At 41.8% G+C, this 17,399-nt stretch overlaps 1 pseudogene across 1 annotated transcript in view; it reads left to right on the forward strand.

The window, feature by feature from the left end:
• LOC143817410 (uncharacterized) overlaps positions 1-16,301 on the forward strand; it is a 52,046-nt pseudogene extending 35,745 nt beyond the window's left edge. Inside the window, exons 5-6 of the transcript XR_013224137.1 lie at positions 1,271-1,388; positions 14,767-16,301. The product of XR_013224137.1 is annotated as an uncharacterized LOC143817410 (transcript). The remainder of the gene's footprint in view (positions 1-1,270; positions 1,389-14,766) is intronic.
• The last annotated feature ends 1,098 nt before the right edge of the window (positions 16,302-17,399 follow it).

Here is a 17,399-nt window from a genome sequence, read left to right on the forward strand (position 1 = left end):
ATGAGGAGGCTCGAGATCTAATCCTGAATGCTGCACGTGAAAATCCAGACCTGCCGGGACTACCATCTTCAGTACATATCTACGCGGATATCGCATCAACCACCCTTGCCAGAAGGAGATCCCTCAAACCAGTAACATCGGCCTTGCAGACGGCGCAGATCAAATACAGATGGAACTTCCCCTTTGCCCTCATCTTTACATATAACTCTCAACTGTACACCTGCCGTACACTAGAAGAAGGGAAACAAGCCATGCTAAAAGCTGGGATCCCGATTTCTATAGAGACTTCAGCCATGCCACAGAGAAAACCAAGACCACCAAGAGAATGGCAAAACACTCCCAGAACAAGGAACCAAAACGCACGGGTCGTCTGATATGTCCAAACTACAATGTTCATTCATTTTGATTTCCGAGGGGCGGAGCAGGCCGTTACTGTTTATCCTGATTGCTCCTGGAATTGAGGGGGAAGGGGATGATGGCTCTTAACTGCCTCTCCTCTCTGCCCTCGAGAGTTAGTAGTTGTATACTAAATGTTCATATAGATATTCTATTTTGACATTAATTGTAAGTGGCCCACTAGATTGCTGCATCCCTAATTGACCCTATCCTTCCCCTACCTTACTCTGCTCTGATCTCTCCCTACTTCCTCCCAAATAATTCCCATACTGCAGTTTTCTCCTTTTCCCTTCTCTCCTCTCCCTATCCTTTCTTACCTCACCCCCTCACCTCTTCCCCCTCTCGCCCATTTCCCCCCCTACCCCTCTCTCTCTCCGTCCCGTCTCACCCCTTCTTTTCCCCTGCCCCTCCCACCCCTTTTCCCCCTCCCTTCCCTCTGACCCCTCCCGCCTCCATTCCCCCTCCCCCCTCCATTCTTCCCCCTCCTCACGCCCGTCCCTCTTCCCCCTCTCCCCTCCTTTCCCTTTTCTCCCTCCCCCCCCTTCCCTCTTCCCCCTCCCCCCTGCCTCCCCTCTTCCCTCTCCCTTCCCTCTTCCCCCTCCCTTCCCTTTTCCCTCCCCCCCTCACCTTCCATCTTTCTTTTTTTTTTTTTTTTTTTTTCTCTTCCTTCCATCTCTCTCCTGCTTCTTCCTATCCCTTTCCCCTCTACACATATTACTCTTCCAAGGGCCTAAATGTCAGGTCTACAACATGCTGCCTAAACTTGGCGACACCTGGTACTCCACTTAATATGGTAAACCAGATCGCCATACTTCTCGGATATGATATCCGTTTGTTATTATTAACTGTTATGTTTTTCTTTGTCTCCCCACAGTCTGTTTCCTTCCTATTGTTTTCCCACAGAGATCATCACTGCACTTACCAATTAATTCAACGTTTGCTAATTGGACATACGATTCTGGTTCCTGCCCTAGCCTCCTCATTCTTCAGCGGTAAATATTCACTGAAAAATGTGTAATGTTATTTCTCATAATGTCAGAGGGTTCAACTCACCCATTAAACGTAAGAAAGCTTTTCTTGATTACTTAAAACACGTACCAGACATTATTTGTCTCCAGGAGACCCATTTTTCCACCTCTTCCCACCCTAAGCACTTTGATGCCAAATTTTCACAACACTATATGTCCAACTGGGATAAAAAAACGAGAGGTGTCGCCACTTTCATTAGGAATAACTTCCCATTTCAGCTCATCAGCACACATTCGGACTCAGAGGGCAGATTCCTTATTACTCTTGGAACATCACAAAATCAGACAATTTGCATTGTTAATAGCTATTTACCCGCAGCTTCCCAGAGGTCGGTCTTTCAGCTAATTATATCAAAATTAGCCACTCTTACATATGACCACCTTATCTGGTGTGGCGACTTCAACTTTATCATTAATCCTAAATTAGATAGCAGCGCTCAGAAACGATCGGATTTAACAAAAGCTGACAAAAAGAAAATCCAACACCTAATAAAAGACAATTGCCTGGTCGATGTATGGAGGGAACTAAACGGTCCTGTAAAGGGCTACACATACTTCTCACCTGCACACCAGTCCTACTCTCGAATAGACCTACACTTAACTACTGCAAGAACGATCCCGTCTGTCCTATTCTCTCGTCATATTCCATCATCATGGTCTGACCATGATGTTGTCCTATCAACATTTAAATTCAATGTTACCACTTCTAAATTATTCAAATGGAGACTGAACGAATCCTTACTTACTGACCCTCTTATACTCTCTAAAATTAAAGAGGAGTTGGGACTGTACTTCCAGACTAATTCCACTGATGACACTTCTCCTGGAGTAGTGTGGATGGCACATAAAAAATTTATTACTGGCTCCCTAATCAAAATTGCGTCCAATAAAAAGAAACAAAGATCTGAATTACAAACGTTCTTAGAGACTAAACTTATGAAACTCGAACTTGCTAACCAGGCCACCACTTCCCTCTTTCTGATTAAACAAATCAGAGACACTAAGCTACAATTAGACGCTATTCTTACGAACAAAACAGAGAGAGCGTTAACATGGACCAAGTCAACTTTTTATAAATATGCAAATAAACCTTCTGGCATGTTAGCACGTAGACTCAGATGCAGAGAATCTTTAAATAATGTCACCTCCATCAAAGACTCCAAAGGCAAAATTTCCGCACACCCGGATATAGTATACGAAACATTCCGAGACTACTATCAGAAACTATATACCTCCCCACAGGCTCCTTCACCGCAATCCTTATCCTCCTTCCTAGATGAATTGAAATTACCTAAAATTCCCAACTCCTCGCTAGACCAACTGCATGCACCAATATCTGAGGATGAAATTTCTGCAGTAATTAAAAACCTAAAAAAAAACAAAGCTCCCGGACCTGATGGCCTCACGGCACTATATTACAAGAAATTTACAAACATCCTCATACCATACATTAAAACTTACTGTAACGCTCTACTAAATGGCACCCAGATGCCCCCTGAATTCTATATTGCCCATGTGACGGTAATCCCCAAACCAAAGAAAGACCACCTCCTTCCCAAGAATTATAGACCTATATCATTGCTAAATGTTGACCTCAAACTCTTTACATCCATTATTACCACTAGGCTCAACAAATTTCTACCCACCCTTATCCACCGTGACCAAGTGGGGTTCATACCTAATAGACAAGGTCCCGATAATATTAGAAGAAATCTAAATATTATACATTCAGCAAACTATCATAAGCAACCCCTACTGCTATTAGCTTTAGACATAGAAAAAGCTTTCGACTCGGTCTCGTGGTCCTATTTATTTGAAGTCCTTTCCAGATTTGGCATCCCTAGCACCCTTATTTCATGCCTCCAACTATTGTGCGACAGTCCTACAGCCTATCTGAAACTCCCGTCAACTAAACCTACTCCTATCAACATACAAAGGGGGACGAGGCAGGGCTGTCCACTTTCTCCAGCCCTGTTTGCCATGGCTATGGAACCGCTAGCCGAGGCAATAAGGCTTAATCCAAACATACTTGGGCCTGTAGGACTTGGCGCACAGTATAAGGCAAGCTTATTTGCAGATGATTTACTGTTGACTCTATCTAGCCCACTCACCACTCTCCCAAATTTATTTTCAGTTTTACGTAAATTTGAGTCGATCTCAGGACTCAAAATTAATGTTGACAAATCCGAAGCTTTATTCCTTAACACCAATAAGGACATGCAAACAAATATTATCTCCCAGTTTAAATTTACAAAGAATGAACACTATATAACTTATCTCGGTGTCAACCTTACCTCTCATAAGTCGACCCTATTTAAGTGGAATTATCTCCCATTAATAAAAAATCTCCGAGCTGACTTAGCTAGATGGTCTGCCATGAAATTATCCTGGTTGGGCAGATTGCATGCAATTAAAATGGTCTCTTTGCCTAGATTTCTCTACTTATTCCGCTCTCTTCCCATATCATTACCCCATGAGACCCTACACGAGGTTCACTCTATAATTTCAAAATTTATCTGGCAGGGGAAAAAACCCAGAATCCGTCAAAAGACTATGTTCATACATAGAAGACTGGGGGGACTTTCCATGCCTAACTTCACACTGTACTACAAAGCGGCTCAGTTAGCCCAATTGACTAATGCCTGCGCTGTCAACCGTGCTCCGAGATGGGTTGACCTGGAATCGTCCCTTCTACTTCCGTTTTCCTTACCGGGCCTTATGTGGTCCACACAAAAACTACCAAAGAGTCTACACATCACAGCACCTTTCACAGCACATTCCCTGATCCTTTGGAGGAAGGTAAGATTTAAATTCGAACTCCAATCTGGGTCTGCCCCACTGACCCCCCTCTTCTGCAACCCCATGTTCCCACCAGGACTTGACCCACGTTCTTTTGCTTGGTGGAAAGTAAACGGAATTACTACTCTAAAGCACCTCTGCTCACCCCTTAATATAATTTTATCTAGACAAGAATTCCTTCATAAATACAACCCACCCATTAGCGAAACCTTCCGTACCTATCAGGTTTTCCATTTTGCGGAACAGTTTTTACAACGGAATATCCCTTTTCGCGCGACTGGCTTTGAACAGAGATGCATGGATGACCCACTGGGAAGGGGAACTATTTCTCTGCTGTACGGATGCCTTAATGCAGCACATGGTGTTGACAAACTGCAATACATGAAACAGTGGGAGGAAGATCTAGGTTTCCAACTAACTTTGGAAAATTGGAGACGATGCTGTGACACAATTTCCAGGGGTAGTCATCAAGCCTCCCTGGCAGAGACGTCCATTAAGGTCTTACACAGAACATACCAAGTCCCAAGTAAACTTCATGCTATATACCCCAACATTTCAGATCAATGCTTTAGAGGATGTGCCGCAGTGGGAGATATGAAGCATATTTGGTGGGAATGTCCGATAGCCTCGGCTATGTGGCAGGAAGTAGGATTATTAATTGGAAAAATGTATGGCGGGACAATACAACCTGACCCGGCCACATTCCTCTTGGGAGCCAAATACCCTGGATTCACTAATAAATTCCACAAGCTGATAGGCCAACTGCTTATGGCTGCTAAGCTACATATAGCTACCAGCTGGAGGTCGCCATTTCTCTCTGTCCAGACAGTTAGAGATAAAATGAATTCAATCCTCTTATATGAACGTATACATGCGACTAGGGAAGATGTGTGGGAAACCTTCTACCAGGTTTGGAAACCGTGGATAGATCTTAACGCGAACTTAAATCTTGAACAAACCTTGACTCTATCTATTTGAGACTCTATCCTGTGGGAGATTCTGATGACACTGGGGTCGAGCCGGCGTGGGGTGGGGTGCGGGGAGGTGGGAGGCAGAACTGATAAAATGGAACATAGTATATCTTTGTCTGGTAAATATACTGCAGCTTATCACGAAATAAAGTGCAGCATCTCATTACCCTCCCCATTTTCCCTCTTTTATGTCTCCCCATGTTCTTGTCTTGTCATATTTGTATCTTTGAATTTGAGTTAATATATGTATGTTTTTTCTTATTGAATTCCCTTGTAAGGGAAAGTGTTGTTCAATTACTATGTTATTGAAAATAAAATTATTGAAACTAAAAAAATCATCAGAAAGGTCTTTGTACTGTCCCCTCATATACAGTTAGGTCCATATATATTTGGACAGAGACGACATTTTTCTAATTTTGGTTATAGACATTACCACAATGAATTTTAAACAAAACAATTCAGATGCAGTTGAAGTTCAGACTTTCAGCTTTCATTTGAGGGTATCCACATTAAAATTGGATGAAGGGTTTAGGAGTTTCAGCTCCTTAACATGTGCCACCCTGTTTTTAAAGGGACCAAAAGTAATTGGACAATTGACTCCAAGGCTATTTCATGGACAGGTGTGGGCAATCCCTTCGTTATGTCATTCTCAATTAAGCAGATAAAAGGCCTGGAGGTGATTTTAGGTGTGGTGCATACATTTGGAAGGTTTTGCTGTGAAGTAAACATGCGGTCAAAGGAGCTCTCCATGTAGATGAAACAAGCCATCCTTAAGCCGCGAAAACAGAAAAAACCCATCCGAGAAATTGTTACAATATTAGGAGTGGCAAAATCTACAGTTTGGTACATCCTGAGAAAGAAAGAAAGCACTGGTGAACTCATCAATGCAAAAAGACCTGGGCGCCCACGGAAGACAACAGTGGTGGATGATCGCAGAATAATCTCCATGGTGAAGAGAAACCCCTTCACAACAGCCAACCAAGTGACCAGCACTCTCCAGGAGGTCAGCGTATCAATATCCAAATCTACCATAAAGAGAAGACTGCATGAAAGTAAATACAGAGGGTTCACTGCACGGTGCAGCCACTCATAAGCATCAAGAAGAAAAAGGCTAAAAAACATCTAAAAAAGCCGGCACAGTTCTGGAAGAACATTCTTTAGACAGATGAAACCAAGATCAGCCTCTACCAGAATGATGGAAGGAGAAAAGTATGGCGAAGGCGTGGTACAGCTCATGATCCAAAGCATACCACATCATCTGTAAAACCCGGCGGAGGCAGTGTGATGGCTTGGGCATGCATGGCTGCCAGTGGCACTGGGTCACTAGTGTTTATGGATGATGTGACACAGGACAGAAGCAGCCGAATCAATTCTGAGGTATTCCGAGACATACTGTGTGCTCAGATCCAGCCAAATGCAGCCAAACTGATTGGTCGTCGTTTCATACTACAGATGGACAATGACCCAAAACATGAAGCCAAAGCAACCCAGGAGTTTATTAAAGCAAAGAAGTGGAATATTTTTGAATGGCCAAGTCAGTCACCTGATCTCAACCAAATTGAGCAGTATTTCACTTGTTAAAGACTAAACTTCATACAAAAAGGCCCACAAACAAACAGCAACTGAAAACCACCGCAGTGAAGGCCTGGCAGAGCATCAAAAAGGAGGAAACACAGCGTCTGGTGATGTCCATGAGTTCAAGACTTCAGGCAGTTATTGCCAACAAAGGGTTTTCAACCAAGTACTAAAAATGAACATTTTATTTAAAATTATTGAATCTGTCCAATTACTTTTGGTCCCTTTAAAAACAGGGTGGCACATGTTAAGGAGCTGAAACTCCTAAACCCTTCATCCAATTTTAATGTGGATACCCTCAAATGAAAGCTGAAAGTCTGAACTTCAACTGCATCTGAATTGTTTTGTTTAAAATTCATTGTGGTAATGTCTATAACCAAAATTAGAAAAATGTTGTCTCTGTCCAAATATATATGGACCTAACTGTATTTATACATTAACATAAGATCACCCCTTAGCCTTCGTTTTTCCAAACTAAATAGCCCCAAGTGTAATAGCCTATCTTGGTATTGCAGACCCCCCAGTCCTCTAATAACCTTGGTCGCTCTTCTCTGCACCCGCTCCAGTTCAGCTACGTCTTTCTTATACACCGGAGACCAGAACTGTGCACAGTATTCTAAGTGTGGTCGCACTAGTGACTTGTATGGAGGTAAAATTATGTTCTCCTCATGAGCATCTATGCCTCTTTTAATACATCCCATTATTTTATTTGGCTTTGTAGCAGCTGCCTGACACTGGCCACTGAATATGAGTTTGTCATCCACCGATACACCCAGGTCTTTTTCATTGACGGTTTTGCCCAAAGTTTTAGAATTAAGCACATAGTTATACATCTTATTACTTCTACCCAAGTGCATGACCTTACATTTATCCCCATTGAAGCTCATTTGCCATTTATCAGCCCAAGCTTCTAGTTTACATAAATCATCCTGTAATATAAAATTGTCCTCCTCTGACGCTGGCGCTGGACCGTGTACACTTTTTTCAAAGTCCGGAGGAGGCAACGCAGTGGCTGGACATTAATGCTAAGAAAATTGTCACAGAACGGAACCGATGAGAATGATCTTGAGGATCCGTAATTTTGCTGTTTTTCCACTTATTGATATTTGAACGAGTTTCGTGGTTATCAGATAGAATGCACCCAAATGTTAAAGTGTTGTGTTCGGCGGCGCAGTAAATAATCTATATCAAGTGTGGTGGGAGGGGGTGAGATGGACGGTTAAGGGCATAGTTCTAGGTTGTTAATTAGTGCTCTCAGTTCTCATATAGAGAAAGAAAGTTCGGTTTATTTGAATTCTATTGAGTTTTAGATGGGGGGGAGTTGGGGTGGTACAGGGGGGGGGGAGGGAGGGGGATATTGGCAGAGACCTGGGGGAGACCTTGTCCATTTACTATCTTTTCTTGAAGAAACGGGAGGTGATGCTAATATTTTAAGTTGGAATGTTAGGGGGCTAGCGGACGCTACTAAGCGGGCAGCAATATTTCAGTACTTATTGAAACAGAGGCCTTCGGTGATATGCTTACAAGAAACCCATCTGGTAGAGGAGAGAGTGGATATGCTGCAGAAGCGATGGGTGCGAAAGGCGTATCACTCGACGTTCTCTAATTATGCAAGAGGAGTGTCAATTTTGATTCATATAAATATCCCATTTGAGGAGATTGAGGTTAACGTTGATAAGGATGGTCAATATATATTGTTAGTGTGCAACATTTTCAGTCGTTCAATCTGTATTCATTATATATACCCCGGCCATACTCTGGCAGGAAAATTCAGGAAATACTGGAACTTATGAGAAGATGGGATGGGGTTCCCCTTCTAGTGGTTGGAGATGTGAATAATATAATCAATGACCACTGGGACAAGAGTAATCACGCACTGATGCGTAGAGATGGGAATGACACTCCTTTTGGTAACTATCTCAGTGAAATAGGGTGGATTGACTTATGGCGGGTACGCAATGTTAACACATATTCTTATTCTTGTTATTCGACTACATACGGCTCTATGTCCTGGATTGATGTTGCTCTGGGGAAGGATGTGATGAACGAACTGATACGTGGGGTGGAGTATAGTCCCAGGATCTTATCAGACCATAGCCCAATGCAGGTGTCTCTGAAGCTGGCTGATCAGGCTGGATCGGGGAGGACGGGATGGAAAATTCACCCCTCCTGGTTACAGCTCTTAGACATGGAAAAGGTGGGGGCAGAGATTGAGGAGTTTTTTAAGATCAGTGAAGGTAGTGCAGAAAGCCACGTAGTATGGGACACTATGAAGGCGTATTTAAGAGGAATTTTGTTTCGTGACATCTCAAGACATAAGACGAAGTCTAGATTACAGGATAAGGCGGTCTTTCAGGGGCTGAAGGCAGCTGAGGTGGCATTGGGTGTCCAATGTACACACTGTAACACACACACACACACACACACACACATTCAGCATACTGAGGTAACAGATGAGTGGAAAAACCAAAGTGCGACTCCCGATAAGAATGATCAGCCCCATGATAGGGCGGTTCACATACAATCATTAAAAGGGTTGTCCACTACTTGGACAACCCCTTGATCAAAATGTTGGCCCCCATAAAATAACACTTACATTCCCCTCCAATGCCGGCTCCGTTCCCATGGTGTCTGCACTCGCTCTCTGCGGGACTCTCGTGCGGTGTGGTGAAACATGACGCCGGCGCCCAATCAGCACAGGTGTCACTGCTCCCGTCTTTGGACAAATCGAACATCAGAGGAAGTCCGGGCTGCAGCTGATCTCCGACTTCCTCTTCATGTTCAATTTGTTTGCAAACATTGGACTAATCTTAAAAATGACCCCATTCTAAGAGGGATAATCATAAAAAAAAACCCTGTATCTCTTACCGTAAATGTAAGGAGCTCAGAGACAGAATTGTGGCAAGGCACAGATCTGGCCAAGGTTGCGACAGAAATTCAAAAGTACTCAAGGTTCCTAAGAGCACAGTGGCCTCCATAATCCTTAAATGGAAGAAGTTTGGGAACACCAGAAGTCTTCCTAGACCTGGCCGTCCAGCCAAACTGAGCAATCATGGGAGAAGAATCTTAGTGAGAGGTAAAGAAGAACCCCAAGATCACTGTGGCTGAGCTATAGAGATGAGTAGGGAGATGGGAGAAAGTTCCACAAAGTCAACTATCACTGCAGCCCTCCACCAGTCAGGCCTTTACGGCAGAGTGGCCCGATGGAAGCCTCTCCTCAGTGCAAGATATATGAAAGCCGCATAAAGTTTGCTAAAAAAACACATGAAGGACTTCCAGACTGCGAGAAATAAGATTCTCTGGTCTGATGAGATGAAGATAGACCTTTTTGGTAATAATTCTAAGCGGTATGTGTGGAGTAAACCAGGCCCTACTCATCATCTGCCCAATACAATCCCAGCAGTGAAGCATGGTGGTGGCAGCATCATGCTATGGGGGTGTTTTTCAGCTACAGGGACAGGACGACTGGTTGTCATTGAAGGAAACATGAATGCGGCCAAGTACAGAGATATCCTGGATGAAAACCTCTTCCAGAAGTGCTCTGGACCTCAGACTTGGTCGAAGGTTCACCTTCCAACAAGACAACGACCCTAAGCACACAGCTAAAATAACAAAAGAGCAGCTTCAGAACAACTCTGTGATTATTCTTGACTGGCCCAGCCAGAGCCCTGACCTAAACCCAACTGAGCATCTCTGAAGAGACCTAAAAATGGCGTCCACCAACGTTCACCATCTAACCTGACAGAACTGGAGAAGATCCTCAAATCCAGGTGTGAAAAGCTTGTTGCATCATTCCCAAGAAGACTCATGGCTGTACTATCTCAAAAGGTGCTTCTCCTCAATACTGAGCAAAGGGTATGAATACTTATTCTTATAACCATGTGATATTTTGATTTTTCTTTTTAATAAATTTGCAGAAATTTCTACATTTCTGTTTTTTTCAGTCAAGATGTGGTGCAGAGTGCACATTAATGAGAAAAAAAAGAACTTATTAGAATATACCAAATGGCTACAATGAAACAAAGAGTGAGAAATTTAAAGGGGTCTGAATACTTTCCGTACCCATTTTATATACATCCTCTCCGTCTCAAGCACTCCTCTTTGACCCACAGTCATATACAGCTTGGCCAAGGAGCTGGTCATTCATATTAATCGCACTTTGTTTTTTCTCTCATCTGTTACAGCAGCACATTAAGTCATTCATTCCTACACATATCATTTCCCGTCACATGGCAGGACGGGCTCCACGCATGCACAGAGTAGCCTCTCATTGTCTAATCTCTTATTACACATGCTGCAGGCGTCGTGTCGCCTAGGATAACGAGTCTCTCGTGTCTCTTCCGATCGTTCCCGTCACCACTGGTCTTCAGTTTAGTTCTGCGCAGACAAGAGCTGGGTTGGCGACTCGCCCTTAAAATCAGTTAATGCACAAGACTGCCTCTTTACAGGAAACCTCATGTCTCCTAAGCTGGGTCATTGAATCATCCTGGTTAGTGTTCCACCTCCATGGTGACACGTTTCACACATTTAAGCACTTAACTTTTTGATCTATAATTATATAGTTTTATTGTATATCTTGGTATTTGTTATTCGGATATTTTGGTCGATACTGATGCCCCTTTGTAAGTATTTAAAGTCAAATACTGTGATGATATAGGTGTCTTGATACAGCGGTCCAAGAGCCTCAAAATGCAATGTGTTCATTGATACCTTGTCAGTAAAGGAGAAAGAGACAGCGTCCAATTCAGGTGGAAAAAAACTTCAAGGTTCCATTTACTCTGCCGTAGATGTGATGTTTCGACCAGCAACGATGAAGCATGAAATAGACAAGGCTGGTCCAAATGTTGCATCTATGGCAGAATAAATGTAACCTTGAAGATTTTTTTTCACCTGAATTGGATACTGTCTCGTTCTGCTTTTGAATTTTTTCCAAGTGGACTCCTTGGAACTCCTTTTGATGGTGCGTCCTTTCAGTGCCTATGTGCCCTTTGTAATTGTCCAATATTTGAATGCTGCCAGCTACCTTCCTTTTTATTCTTGCCAAAAAATAAATCTTCCCCAACTTTTTGCATTGTTATATAGTCAACTATTCTGATTATAGTTGTGAGGGTATTCCTTGTTATGGGGTTTTCATCTATATCCTTCCTACTTTGAAGAAGACAATCCCGACATCATTACTGCAACTTCATCAGGCTAGCAGGAAGGGCTCATCCATCCACAGGTATCAGAAGAGCCAGGGTGTGCCAGGAAAACATTCCCGACACCATCAGCCTGCGAGAAAGGGTTAATCCGTCCACAAGTATCAGTAGCCAAGGTGTGCGAAGTACACATTTCCAACACCATCAAGCTGGTAGGAAGGGCTTATACACAGGTATCAGAGGAGCCAGGGAGTTCCAAGAAAACATTCCATACACTCAAACTCCAACTTTACCAGCTTGCACTGTTTCCACCTGAAGAAGGGTTTATAGCTTTACGCTGCTTGCTACTGATGTTTTACCATCAGTAGAGCGCATCAGAACTCTGGATTCATCTGACCAGGTGATGTTTTTCCACTGCTCGGTAATACTGTGTTTTAAGTCCTTTTCCCTCTGAAGTGCTTTGTTTCTGTTTTGCTTGACTTCACTGAGACTCCATGCTAAGAAAGGACGTTGTGCGTTCAAACAAGTTGGAGCACAAGCTGTATTTAGCTGCAATTTTCTCTGCTGTTCACTATTTGTTAGATTCTTGACATCTTCCTCCAACCTCTTTCTTGACTGGTTGTTTATGTCCACAAATTTTTTTTGTGCTGGATGTTTTTCTATTCTCATTACAGTCTTGACGGAAATTTGACTGTATATGTTCAACACCATTGCAGGAGGAAACCACACAAGGTCGACAGGTTTTCAGCTATTGACCCCGCTAGTCTATCATCGTTGAGTTTTGCAAGAATGAATGCATGCATAAATCTTTACAACTACATTTTTCACTAATGCAACTAAAAAAAATACAGCATGGAAGCAGTAGATACAAAACATGATTTTTTTTTAATGAAGCCTGTTTTCAAAATTGCTTTATTCATTCCGTATAGATGTATTATAGCAATAAATATTGGTTTAGGAGGTGAATAGAGCCTTTAATTAGAATAACAGTGTGATGGTGTGATATGTTATGGGGGTATCATTTTGTGTATATTTATATTTTACTGAGTTTCATAGTGTTCTCTTGTTGCCCTGTATCATTCGGTGTATTCCCCATATTGTCTAGCATCTCAATTACCTTCCAAAAGGCTGATAATTGGATTAGCTCACTGACTGTCTGCAGCCTGACTGTATCTATGCCTCTTGATGACCCCCTGTAGTGCCTTAATCCCCGAGGCACCTTTGTCAGGTCTGGGAGGCCTGAAAACCACCCCAACCTGTTTGACTACCCCTGGACATAAGGAGGGGGTTTTTGAGGACAGGAGCTGGGAAGTCAGTTCTCATGTGGTGAGGATGGTGTGAACACAGCATGTAAATAGAGAAAGGGAAGCTTATGGATTTTTTATCCTCTGCTGGATTATTGGACTCTCATCTCCTTGGACATTTTATCCTGTAACTGAACTGCATTCGTGTTCTGGACTATTGTATCCTCAGTGTGGTGGATTGTTTATGGACCTTTTAGTTTTACCTATAATAAAGGTCTTGGGATTGTTCACACTTCCCTCGCTCTGTTGATTGTGTGGTATCGGAGAAGGACCCTGTGACAAACAGATTCTGTAATATTTAAGCATTATATTATACCAAGATCTGTTCAACAAGACTAACCCATAATAAATATGGAGACAAAAAGTGAGACGAAAAAACTACAGGCCCTGCAACTTTCCATACATCATTGGGGAAATGTGTGGTGTGCAAGACGTTCTCCTTGATAGTCCCTGATGATAACCTTCTCACCCAGTGTCCGCTTAGGCTCAACAGTGACCAAAACTAATCTGGTTAGCTTCTATGATCAGCAACTTCCTGCACTACAGCTGCTTTCAAACTACAACTCCCAACTTGCCTGGACAGCTGCGTGACAGCCAGAGAATGCAGGGAGTCATCGTTTTACAATAGCTAATGCGTCAAAAGTTTCAGATTTCTTTTCAGGGACGAGGTATGTCCCAGATTAGCCTGGGGTAAAACTGTCAATGTTGTGTATCTGGATTTATCATGGGCGTTGGATACTGTGACACATAAAATGAGCATGCCGCTCATTTTCTCATGAAGATGGCCTAAATCCATGCGGCTCTTAGGGGTAATTACATCATAGACTTTTGCTCGGGCTCCACATCTTGGCAGATGTTTTTGTTAGTAAATAAAGGGGTTATGCACTACCAGGACAACCCGCTTCTTGATCAAAATGTTTGGTCACCATAAACTAATGCATGTACTCGCCTATTGTGTCAGCAATATTCCCGAAGTGTCAGCACTCACTCTCCCCTGGGCTCTCGTGCGGTGTTGTAACATGACGCTGGCGCCCAATGAGCGCTGGCATTACTGAACCCGCTTTCGGACAAATTCGAACATGAAGAGGAAGTCTGGGCTGCAGCTTTTCTCTGACTTCCTTTTCCTGCTCAATTCGACAAGAGGCAGGGACAGTGACGCCAGCACCGATTGAACGCCGGCGTCACATGTCACAGAAACAGCACGGGAGAGCGAGTGCTGGTACCATTGGAGCGGCGCCATCACAGGAGGTGAGTATAAGCATTATTATTTTAAGGGGGCCAAGCATGGGGTATGAGAAGAAGTTGTCCAAGTAGTGGACAACGTCTTAGAGGTAAATACAATTGATTTGAGTACATTTGTTTAGGTATGTATAGATACAAATTTGATTAGATTTCATTGACTACTGGTTTATTTGATACTTTTGTGTGTAACTAAAAAAAAGAAAAGCCATCTTGATTTGTTGATCACTGATACATGCTTTGTTCCCTTTCTGGATGTTTTATATAGAAATTAGTAAGGTGTGAAATAATTTATGGAATTGTTTTCTATTTTCAGATGAAGACAGTAGGAAAGATTCACAAATAAATGTCCTTTTACCTCTCCGCGATGAAGTGGAAGATAATGAATCACCGATTGAAAAAAAAGGAACTGAACATGGACTGGATAAATCTTTTGCATGTTCTGAATGTGGACAACATTTTAAAAAGAAGTCTCATCTTTCCAAGCACAAGTGCATTTACAAAGATATAAAGACATTCTCATGTTCAGAATGTGGGAAATATCTTGCCTATCAATCTCTTCTTGCTATACATGAGAGAGTTCACACAGGAGAGAAGCCATTTTCATGCTTGGAATGTGGGAAACGTTTTACGCAGAAGGCAAGTCTTAGTATGCATCAGAGAACTCATGCAGGGGTGAAGTTTTCTTGCTTACAGTGTGGAAAACCATTTACTCGTAAATCAAAATTAGTTGATCATTTAAGAACGCACACAGGGTAGAAGCCATTTTCATGTTCAGTATGTGGAAAATGATTTAGCCAGAAAACGTCTCTTACCCTACATCAAAGACTTCACACTGGGGAGAAGCCATATTTATGTCCTGAACGCAGCAAACATTTTAGACATAACTCCGGTTTAGTGGAACATCTGATAAATGAAACACCGGAGAGGCCATTTCCGTGCTCGGAATGTGAGAAAATTTTTACTCAGAAATCAAGTCTTTTGGAACATGTAAAAATTCCCACGGGGAGAAACCATATACATGTACAGAATGTGATAAATGTTTTAGGCTCAAATCAAGTCTTGTAAAGCATCTAAGAACTCACGCAGGGGAGAAGCCATTCTCATGTCTACAATGTAAGAAATCTTTCGCTTATAGAAAAGGTTTAGTCTTACATTAGAGAACTCACACAGGGGTGAAGCCATTTTCTTGCTCAGAATGTGGAAAACGTTTTACCTACAAATGCAATCTCATTAGACATCAGAGAAGACACATGGAAGAGAAACACCTTTAATGTTTGTTAGAGATGGGGCAAGTGCTTGGCTAAAATATAGAAAATCATCACTGCTTAACATCAAGAGATTTTTGTGGTGATTTCACTTGCCAAGTCTTGCCATGGCTGGCTATCAGTCTAAGAAAGGCAAAGAGTAAGGCCGTTTTCACGCATCCATGAAACATGAACTGTTCTTGCATCTGAAGACCTCGTCTCACCCCTCAATCTGAGTGAACTGTTTTATATAGATCTATGACTCAATTAGCTCAGGTCAGGAAACCCGGATTTGGGTCAAATCTTTTGGGTCGAATGTTTCACAGATGTGCGAAACTGAACCCAAATATTGCCTGTCAGTTTATTAGTGACTGACAATAATACTTTCTCGTACATGGTACATCGAAGCATTTTAGAAGTGATCAAGTGATCACACTGGGTGCTGCCCTAGAGGGAAATAAAGAATTAAAGAATTTAAAAATTCACTGTAAATAAAAAATAAAATAAAAATATATATTTATCATAGGTAATTTTATATTTCAAGAATACAAAAATGTTTATAGTATAGCTGCATGTGTTATTTAAATCGCACAATAAACAACTAAAAAACCCGCCTTTTGTTGTTAATGCTGTTTTTTTTGTCACGTTAATATCTCCAGCAACCCCTTCCTGAAAAAAAAAATAATGTACCAAAATATGTGTGTAATAAAAATATTATAAGTTCCAAAAAAATGACAAAATCGTTGGCACCTTTTTTAAAGTAAGAAAAACTCCCGATGGTCACTGAAATCATTTGAAACTGACAACAGTAATTTTCTATTTAATTTTAGGAAATAATAATAATTATAATCAGACTTTGTGGCAGAATTCTGGTCCTACAGGAACATTTTAAAGAGGGCTGTTCACAAAATTTTTCATGTTGAACTGGACTCTCCGTGTAATAGTGGCTGCAGAGTTGAAAAAAAACTGGTTGTTTTTGCCTCTGTTGTAAAGATATTAGCAATCAAATATTTGGCAACTAATGAGTTAACTTTAGTTTAACCAAATTTTTTTTTTTCAGATAGTTTTCAGTGGGGGAGTGTACGTCTTTTCCCAGTATGACGCTGAGCAATCATATGCAGGCATCATCACGCGTCCTGCAGTTCTATGTTACTAACTGCATATGATTGGTCAGCTTTACACAGGGAGAAGAAGTAACTGCGCCTAGTGAAAACTGTCTGATAACACTCACTTGGATTTAACTAAAGTTAACTCATTAGGTGTTAGATATTTGATTGCTAGTATCTAAACAACAGAGAGACGAAATAAAAATTATAAAGAAATATGCTCTGCATCCCATATTACATGCTTTGTCTAATTCAACATGAAAAAAACTGATGAAAGGCCTCTTTAAAAGAAAACAAAACTATTAAAAATGCCCTGGAATAAAATGATGGGTTACCCTAGAAAAGATTGAAATTAATTTTACCATGTGGAGAAGTGAAACTACAGAGCATCCTGTAGTTATCACAAGTGTCTGCAGACTTGTAATCAGTCAGTCGCCTATTTACAGGGTACAAAGTAGTCACTGTGCTGTTTGTTGTCATGGCGTTTACCACACAGAACATGGGGCAAAGAAAGCTAAGAAGAGAGTGGTCTCAGGAGATTAGGAAGAATAGTATAGACAAACATGTTCCAGATAAAGGCTATAAGAATAAGACGT

The sequence above is a fragment of the Ranitomeya variabilis genome, chromosome 3 (assembly GCF_051348905.1).
Source record: "Ranitomeya variabilis isolate aRanVar5 chromosome 3, aRanVar5.hap1, whole genome shotgun sequence".
NCBI classification, from domain to species: Eukaryota; Metazoa; Chordata; class Amphibia; order Anura; family Dendrobatidae; genus Ranitomeya; species Ranitomeya variabilis.